The sequence below is a fragment of the Tamandua tetradactyla genome, chromosome 16 (genome assembly GCF_023851605.1).
Source record: "Tamandua tetradactyla isolate mTamTet1 chromosome 16, mTamTet1.pri, whole genome shotgun sequence".
NCBI classification, from domain to species: domain Eukaryota; kingdom Metazoa; phylum Chordata; class Mammalia; order Pilosa; family Myrmecophagidae; genus Tamandua; species Tamandua tetradactyla.
Genome location: NC_135342.1, coordinates 75,216,486 through 75,224,722, shown reverse-complemented (window position 1 = coordinate 75,224,722; position 8,237 = coordinate 75,216,486). Strand labels below are relative to the sequence as shown.

Sequence of the window (8,237 nt, the reverse complement as noted above, 5' to 3'; positions counted from 1 at the left end):
GTTATTGTGGGTCTTAGCAGGACGCTTTATGCTTTGATATTTCTTCCAATTTTTTTATTTTTAATTTTTTGAAAACTAGGTATCTTTATTTGATCAGATTTCAATCTCATATGTATTTGCATAAAATAATTACATTTTTCCTAATGAGTAACGGTTCAGAATTGCATGCTAGTTTCAACTGATTCCCTTTTCATTTTCTGTGTCCAGTCTAAGTCTCATGCTGTCCTTTCATAATCGAAGTTGTTGGCACCGGGAAGAAAATAGCTGCTGGTCCCTTTCCTTATAGCAATGGAGGTTTGGTGTGCACATAAGCAGGTTAGGTGGGTTCTTGTTTAAACCATTGTTTGCATGGCAACATTTGGTTTCGTAGACATATAGTAAAGGGTAAAGTCTGGTAAAGAGGGTCCCATTATAAAAGCAACTTGAATGGATCTGGTTGTTCAGCCTGGCTGTGTCAGTAACTGTGTATATTATCTGCCTTGCAAGGGCAAGGTGCCAGTGTTTACAATTTGAGTGTGGGAAGGAACCTCAATATTATCAGTCCAACCCCTTCCATTTTACAGATGAGAAAAGGGGTTCGGGAACTTGGCTGACTGGCAGGGTGGGGAGAAGAACACAGGCGCTCATCTCTGGACTTTGTATTACACGGTGTTCATTTATCCCCATAGCCTGTTAAACCGTTTTCTGGTATTTGAATATAATAGTGCTCTATGAACCAAGTTTTGTTTTTAATTTTTTTTCAGTCTGAGTTGTGCCAGAAAACAAAAATGAATTTTTATGCTTAAGTTTCTTCTGTACAAGTTTTCAATCTCATTTCCAGTTATGTGGGGACAATTTTGATCTGTCATTCCACTAAAGTTGAGGGCATTTATTTCAGAAGCTGAGTTTCAGGGTTAATATGTTGGTGGGCTTCAAGAATTATCATTTATCTTTCATTATCACAGGCTATGGGGATAAATGAACACAGTGAAATAAAAAGTCTAGAGATGAGAGCCTGTGCTCTTGTCCCCGTCCTGCCTATAACTTCTTCACCTATAACTTACATAATTACCTGTTCTCAAATTTAATACGTAGGTCAATGACTTGATTTATTTTTTAAAAGATGATACCAGAAATGGTGATAGGCTGGAGTGAACAGTATGGTTTTAACATCCCCCATCTCAAAGGACTTTTTTTTTTCAGTAAAAGGTGATATAAATTATATTAATGTAACATTAAAAGGCATTCAGAAGTAGCCCTTGTTGTTAAAAGCATTTAAGGATGGGCAACAGGGGCAAGGAATTTTATCAGGTTCAAAATTAAAAACAATTTTTTAGGATAAAAGGAATGATTAGCAACACAATAAGTAATCAGTGCTGCATTTTATAATGGAATGATTCATATTAGTTTCCAACTCAAAGAAATAGAGCTTATTTACTTTCCTAAAAATAATGGTTTGCCTCTTACTGTAAAATTCAGATCTGTCATTTATAATGTCACTTGGATTATCTAATAATATCCTTAAAACTAGTGGGCTTCCAGGAAAGTGTAGATTCTGGTGAACGCAGGTGAAATGTTCTTACTGAGCAGTACATCACTGGCGATGAGGTAAGGCAGAGGCACGCCTGTGGATGCCGGTAGATAGGTTCTGGGGGTGTGTGGTCCAGGAATTGAACCAGGTCTCCCACATGGGAGGTGTGCATTCTACCACTGAACCACCCTTGCACCTCTACGGTTTGATGGCCATGGTCCAGAGGAGCACCTGATCAGTTCCCACAGTCACTACCCCAGCTCCGTCGTTGGTCTTAGAAGTGCTGACCAGGATTCCAAACCCACGCTCATGATTTGGGAGGTTCCACTGGAGGCCTGTGTGGTCACTTGGTTACATGGCTGTCCAAGAGGAATAAGGGCACACCGGTCACCTTCCATTCCAGTGTTTACCTGAAATCTGCCTTTTCCTGGTTGGAGCAGGTAGATGAGAGATTTCCCTTGAATTATTATAACTTGTAAAGGATACCTGTTGCTTGAAACAGGGTACTTATGGATGCCATACTCTGGTCAAAACATCCAGCAAGTCTTCCCCATGTGACAATCACATCAACCTGTAGGTCTTTCTCTTGTGGAGCACTTGAAGGCACTTGGTAGAGTATGTGTTGTCATGAGCAGGAGTTGAAATCAGCTCACATCCCTGGGCTTACAGTTCTGGGGGCTGGAAATCTGAAATACATGTGTTGTCAGGGCCATGTGCCTTCCAAATTCTAGGGAAGAATCCTTCCTTGCTTTTTCCAGCTTCCAGCGAATCCTGGCACTCCTTAGCTTATGGCAGTATAATGCCAAGCTTTGCTTCCATTTTGTCCCTATTTTTGCCCCTGCGTTTTTGGTGACATAGTTGCTGGCATCTAACCTGTGCTCTCAGTTAAGCACCATTGCCCATAGTAGTTTGAAAATCAGACTGCTAACATTTTAATTTAGAACAACTGCCGCAAAAATGGGGACCACTCTTAGTGTGCTGGTTTGAAAGGATTATGTACCCTAGGAAAGCCATGTTTCAATCCTGATTCCATCTCGTGGAGGCAGCCTTTCTTTTAATCCTTATTTAGTACTTCAGGTTGTAAACTTGATAGATTATCTCCATGGAGATGTGACTCACCCAATTGTGGGTATTAACCTTGAGTAGATGGAGCAGTGACGCCACTCATTCCAGGTGGGTCTTGATTAGCTTACTGGAATCCTTTAAAAGAGCAAGCATTTTGGAGAAAGCTTCAGAATGAAGGGAGAGCAACAGAGCAGAATGATGGAAACCATGAGAACCCAGCAGCCATAGACTTTTGGAGATTGTGCCTGGGGAAGCTTCATGAAACAGGAAGGCTGGAGAGAAAGCTAGCAGATGTCACCATGTTTGCCATGTGCCTTCCTATTTGAGAGAGAAACCCTGAACTTCATCGGCCTTTCTTGGGTGAAGGTAACCTCTTGCTGGTGCCTTAATTTGGACATATTTATAAACTTGGTTTAATTTGGACATTCTCATGGCTTTGGAACTGTAAAGTTGCAACTTGATAAATTCCCCTTTTAAAAAGCCATTCCATTTTTGGTATATTGCATTCTGGCAGCTAGCAAACTAGAACAGTTTGTATAGGAAATTGACAAAACAATCATTTGGAGATAAGAGATTTGGGGAAGATGGACTGGAGGGTTGAATTTCTTCTGATTTTTATCATTAGTTTTACCATTATGAATTAATGACCCCCCCCCCCCCACTGCAAGCTACTGTCCATGATGGGGAGATGCCCTTTATGCTGAAAGGGTTTTAATCACAATAATATACTAAATTCCTATAGTTCATCATTCATTTATTCATTCATTCACTTTCTCAAAATATGTTCATAAGGTGCATCTGTTTTTCTAGATGCTGAAGATATGGAAATGATGTAGTTTCTGCCCGTAAGGAGCCCATAAAAAAGTGGGGAAAATGTGTATATCAGTTTAGTACATGATGAAAACTCTTTATAAAATAGATACACCCAGGGTGCAGAGGTGGGTATGGCAGTTTTCACGGCCCTTTGTGAATTACATTCACATATCCTACCTGATTTGATTCACAGACCAGCCAGTTGGTTGCTCTTTGATGGTTTTCAGAGAACCATAAGGCAGATGTCCCAGCTGCCAACAAGTTCTACTCCATCATGCTCTAGGCTGCTCTAAATAGGAAAAAACAGGAAAAATATATCTCCATTAAGATGCAAGCAGCTTACTTCTGCATTAGAGAAACCACTGGGGGTGAGTGAAGGGGAAGGCCTCGATGTACTACAACTGGCGCCTTCATGTCCATCCTAGAGTATCCAAATTGGCACCCTTTGCTGGATGCTTATCCAAGAGTTTCTATTTTCTTATATGATTTCTGTGTCTGTGCCTGGCTAGGTAGAGATGGTGGCATGCTAATTTTCTTTCATTGCATGTTTTTGTCTCATATCTAGGCCTCTTTTTCCCTAGGCAATCAGCAAGATTTGGGATTGTTGAAAAATCCTAAGGTTCTCTGACCTTAAATTAATCCCGTATTATTCTAATAGCAAATAGATGCACATTCTATTTCCTTGAATGAGACATAAGAATAAAAGCAAAAAGAAAGGAAAAACACCCAGGAGAACTGGGGTTGCTATTTCTGACTGAGTTAGACTTGGGAAATACCAGGAGTCTCATAGGAAATCTTATCTCACCAGAAGGCACTCCTGAGTTCTCGGCCAAAGCACAGGTATGTATTTATGTATACAGAAACCTTGTAGACCTGGACATAGGGCCACGCTGCCTTCTGGGCTTTAGGCTGCCATTTATTACCATTCACGAGATAGTGTTAGCTGTTCAGCTTTTAAAAGAACTGGCTTTTCAGCAGTATTTTTACCCTGGAGAATATCTAGAGAGAGCTCTGTGTTGTATATTAATCAGAGCTTTCATGACTTGCTTTGAATGGTATTCGAAATGTGTCTGGGAGTGTGGCGAATGAACTATGCCCAAAGTGTGTTCTATTATTTATTACTCAAGAGTCTTTCCACCTGAGACATAGGCTGAAATTAAAGGAAGCAAATACCTACCTTTACTAACTCAATGTTCTTCCCAGATTCTGCTCTCTATGCAACGCCCCCCTGCCCCAAAGGGTTCCAGGATTTTTTGATAGCTTCCAAGTGTCAGTTTGTAACTAAAATTGTACTAACATTGCAGTTTTAAAATGCCCCGCTCTTTCCAAGGCTGTGCAGATCTCAACGCATACCATGCTTTACAAACCCTTTGTAAACTTGCTTGGAAGAGGCTCCTCCTGGAACAATTTCCCTCCCTTTTCCCAGCTGGCAAACTCTTACTCATCCTACAACACCTAGTTCAAATTTCACATCTCCTTTGACTCCAGAAGTGTCCTGGACAATCGGTCACCCTTATCTCTGTGCTCTTCCTATCCTTTGTCCATGCTTCTATCACACCAGAGGGGGCAAAAGTTGGTTCTTGAGAGGCAAAAGGAATCCAATTGTTTTTTATGTATAAGACACAGATATACATACAATGCATAAACAGATGTGCAGGATATAGCAGCTCGTGGTGTGGGAGCAGATTCGGAAAAAGATATTTTAAAATGTTCCTTAGGGTGATGATAATGAAAAATGGTTGAAGAACACTGCTTTATCACAACTTTTGCCCCCTTGTACAGCAATCATCACCTGGTATGAGCCTGTTTCTCTTATGAGTTAGAAAAAACATGGTTTTGCAGCTCCAGCTTCTAGCACAGTACTTGGTATATGTTAGCATTTATTAGTTATTTACTTGAAGTAGTAGATGATGACTGAGATGCTTGCTTACAAGGATGATGGCTCAACATCAGAAACACCTGCCACAGTAATTTTTAATACAAATTTGTAGACCCTACCTCCAGAAATATACATGAGTGGATCTGGAGTAGGGCTTGGGAGTGTGTTTAAAGTGATTCTTGGGTTAGTTGATTTGGGAACTATTGCTCCAGCCCACAAATCAGTCTTCCTTTTCTTTTGAAAATGTCCCCATATATTGAAAAGTGTATGTGCATGTATGATAGATAATTCATCTGCTGAGTGTTTCCTACCCTCGTGAGACCACTGAGCACTGGCTTCTGTTGAGGGCACCATTTTATAAAAGGAACACTGGCAGATTCCGGGCATTTCCAGAAAAGTTCAAGGACCTACGCTCCTCCTTTTGTGAGGATCTTAAGACTGGAAGGTGATGGGAATATAGTGATGAAAAGTGGCTGGCTGAACCTCAGAAATGCCCAGCATGGGTTTCTTTTGCTAGCGTCTGGGCAAGATGGACAACTACGAGGGGTGTGATGGCTTTTTGAGTACGTAGGCTGCCAGTGGGTGGAAGCATTGGTGGGGGGAGGGGGTGATTTCTAGTGGCGTGACTTTAGCTCTTTCTTTAATCCCGTTCTAGAAAAAGTTGTGTCAGAAACTTGAATGGAAAAAAACAAAACAAAAAAAAACAAAGAATAACTTGAGGTGCTGACAGAGACACACTTATCAAATCTATGGTTGACATACAACCAGAGATGGAGAATATATGCATAGAATGGCAACTCTTTAAAAACTACCCAATAGGTTAGAGCAAAAGTTTTCAACTCTCTCAGACCCCAAACCTCTGTATGTAAAATATTTTGGAATGGCTCTTTCACTATTGTGATATGAATGTCATAGATAATATAAAATAACATACGTGCAATTAAAAAAAACAATGTAATGTCCTAAATGTAATATAAGGGAGAAACAAAAAAATTTTAAAATTACAAAAAAAAGACATAATGAAATACCGTCAGTTCTGCTATAATGCTTGTTTTGTAAACACAAATTTGTTGCAGTGTGATTGGTATATTAGGGAACTATTTGAGCATTTGTGTTTGCTTATTTGCAGTTTCATCCATGAGAAACACTAGGCGAGCATCCAACTGATTGGAGCTGCTTGGGAATACACAGATGTGTCCACACACCTGCCTCAAACACCTACCCGCTGCCTCAGTTTACCCTGTATTTTATGAGCCACACCCACCATCTCTGATGAGTGATAGAACTGACTACAAATAGATAATTGCCCCTGATATAATGAGTTAGTTCGGATTTAAGAGAAGTAAGTACTTGCCTTCAACGAAGTATTGCTGACACTTTTATTTACATTTAATGTTTTAAAATGAGGGTTAAATAAGTATTAGTACATATGTATAGAAATACCATAATGTTAACTTGTGCTGGTGACTCAAATATCAGTAGCGTCCTTATTGTAAATGACGTGATTTTGTAAAATGGTGAATAGTTTCATCTTAAGTTCTGAACACAACAAAGTACACTTTTCCCTTGATTGAAACAGTTGTTGATTTCCTGGAAAATTCATTATGTATTAATTCCATGCAAAAACTACCTTGTCTTTATAATAATAATGGAATAAGATTCTGGTCCGATAAATATAGAAATTTTTTTCACATATCTGAATATCACATGGGCTGGGAAAGTGCTTTATGCTGTGGGATCATCTCCACTGTGAGCTGTCCAAGCTCCTGCCCACTAGATGCTAGTAATGCCCACTCTGATCATGGGACAGCCCAAGCGGCCCCCACAAATTGCTAATGCATCCCCCGGTATAGCCTTAAGATAAAGTATGATTAGGTTCAATATAAATTCACTCACTCAGAAAACAGAACGGGGAAAAAATGACTCAGCACAAGAAAGGGTAAGAAAAGTTTGGGGATTTTTGTTTACAATAAGTAAAATACATGTAAATAGTATTGCATGATCACCAGCCAGCCGATGTCTGTAGGCTGATTGGGAGGTGTTCACTCAGCTCTGTCTACCAGAAATGTAATGTGAACACACATGTAATTTAAATTTCTCTGATAGTCCACATTTTAAAAAGTAAAAAGATGCAGATTACATGAATTTTAAACATTTTTTATTTAACCCAACATATCTAAAATATTACCTTTTCAATAAGTAACTGAGATAAAATTTTATTAATGAATGATTTTAATTTGTTTTTTCATACTGTCTCTCAAACTACTACTATTATTTTTTTTGTAAAATTTACAGCATATCTCACATTTCAAGTACTCGAGAGTTGTATCTGACTCCCAGCTGAGTCTTGTTCAGTTATCCCGCCACCCCACCCCCTGCTTAAAAGTTAAAAACTGAGTTCTGTATTTTCTAGGATGCTGAGGGTGAGTTGAGCAATCCCAACCTAAACTGCCTTAAAGGAAGAGAACTTTGCTCCTGTAGGAAAGTCAGAGTTAGGGGGCTGGAGGACTGGTGGGCTCGTCCTTCTGCTGGCACCAGGTCCTCTCCCTTCCTCTCTGGCCCTCTCAGCGGGGGGCCGTCCTCTCCCCGCACAGGACGGCAGCGGCTGCAGGAGGCCCCTGCTTCACCCAGCAGGAAGGATGAAGACACGTCTCTTCCCAACATGGAATGCTTGTTCTTTCCTGCAGTCTGAATGTGCCAGAATGCTGTGTCCCAGCTGCCTGCACAAATCGCCTGGGACGGGATGGATGTGAAGATGCCTGTGATGAGCTGGGCCTTTGCTCTCCATTGACCCGTGTACAGCGCAGCCTTTCTTTCTTTTCTTTTTTTTTCATTTTGCAAACTACTGTTTATCTTTTTTAAAAATATATTTTTATTGACAAGTCTTCACACACATACAGTCCATACATGGTGTATAGTCAGTGGCTCACAATATCATCACTTAGTTGTGTGCTCATCACAGCATCATTT

At 40.2% G+C, this 8,237-nt stretch overlaps 1 pseudogene; it reads right to left on the bottom strand.

The window, feature by feature from the left end:
* Positions 1-1,708: 1,708 nt before the first annotated feature.
* Positions 1,709-7,931, bottom strand: LOC143658471 (thiamine pyrophosphokinase 1-like; annotated as a pseudogene).
* Between the last annotated feature and the right edge of the window lie 306 nt (positions 7,932-8,237).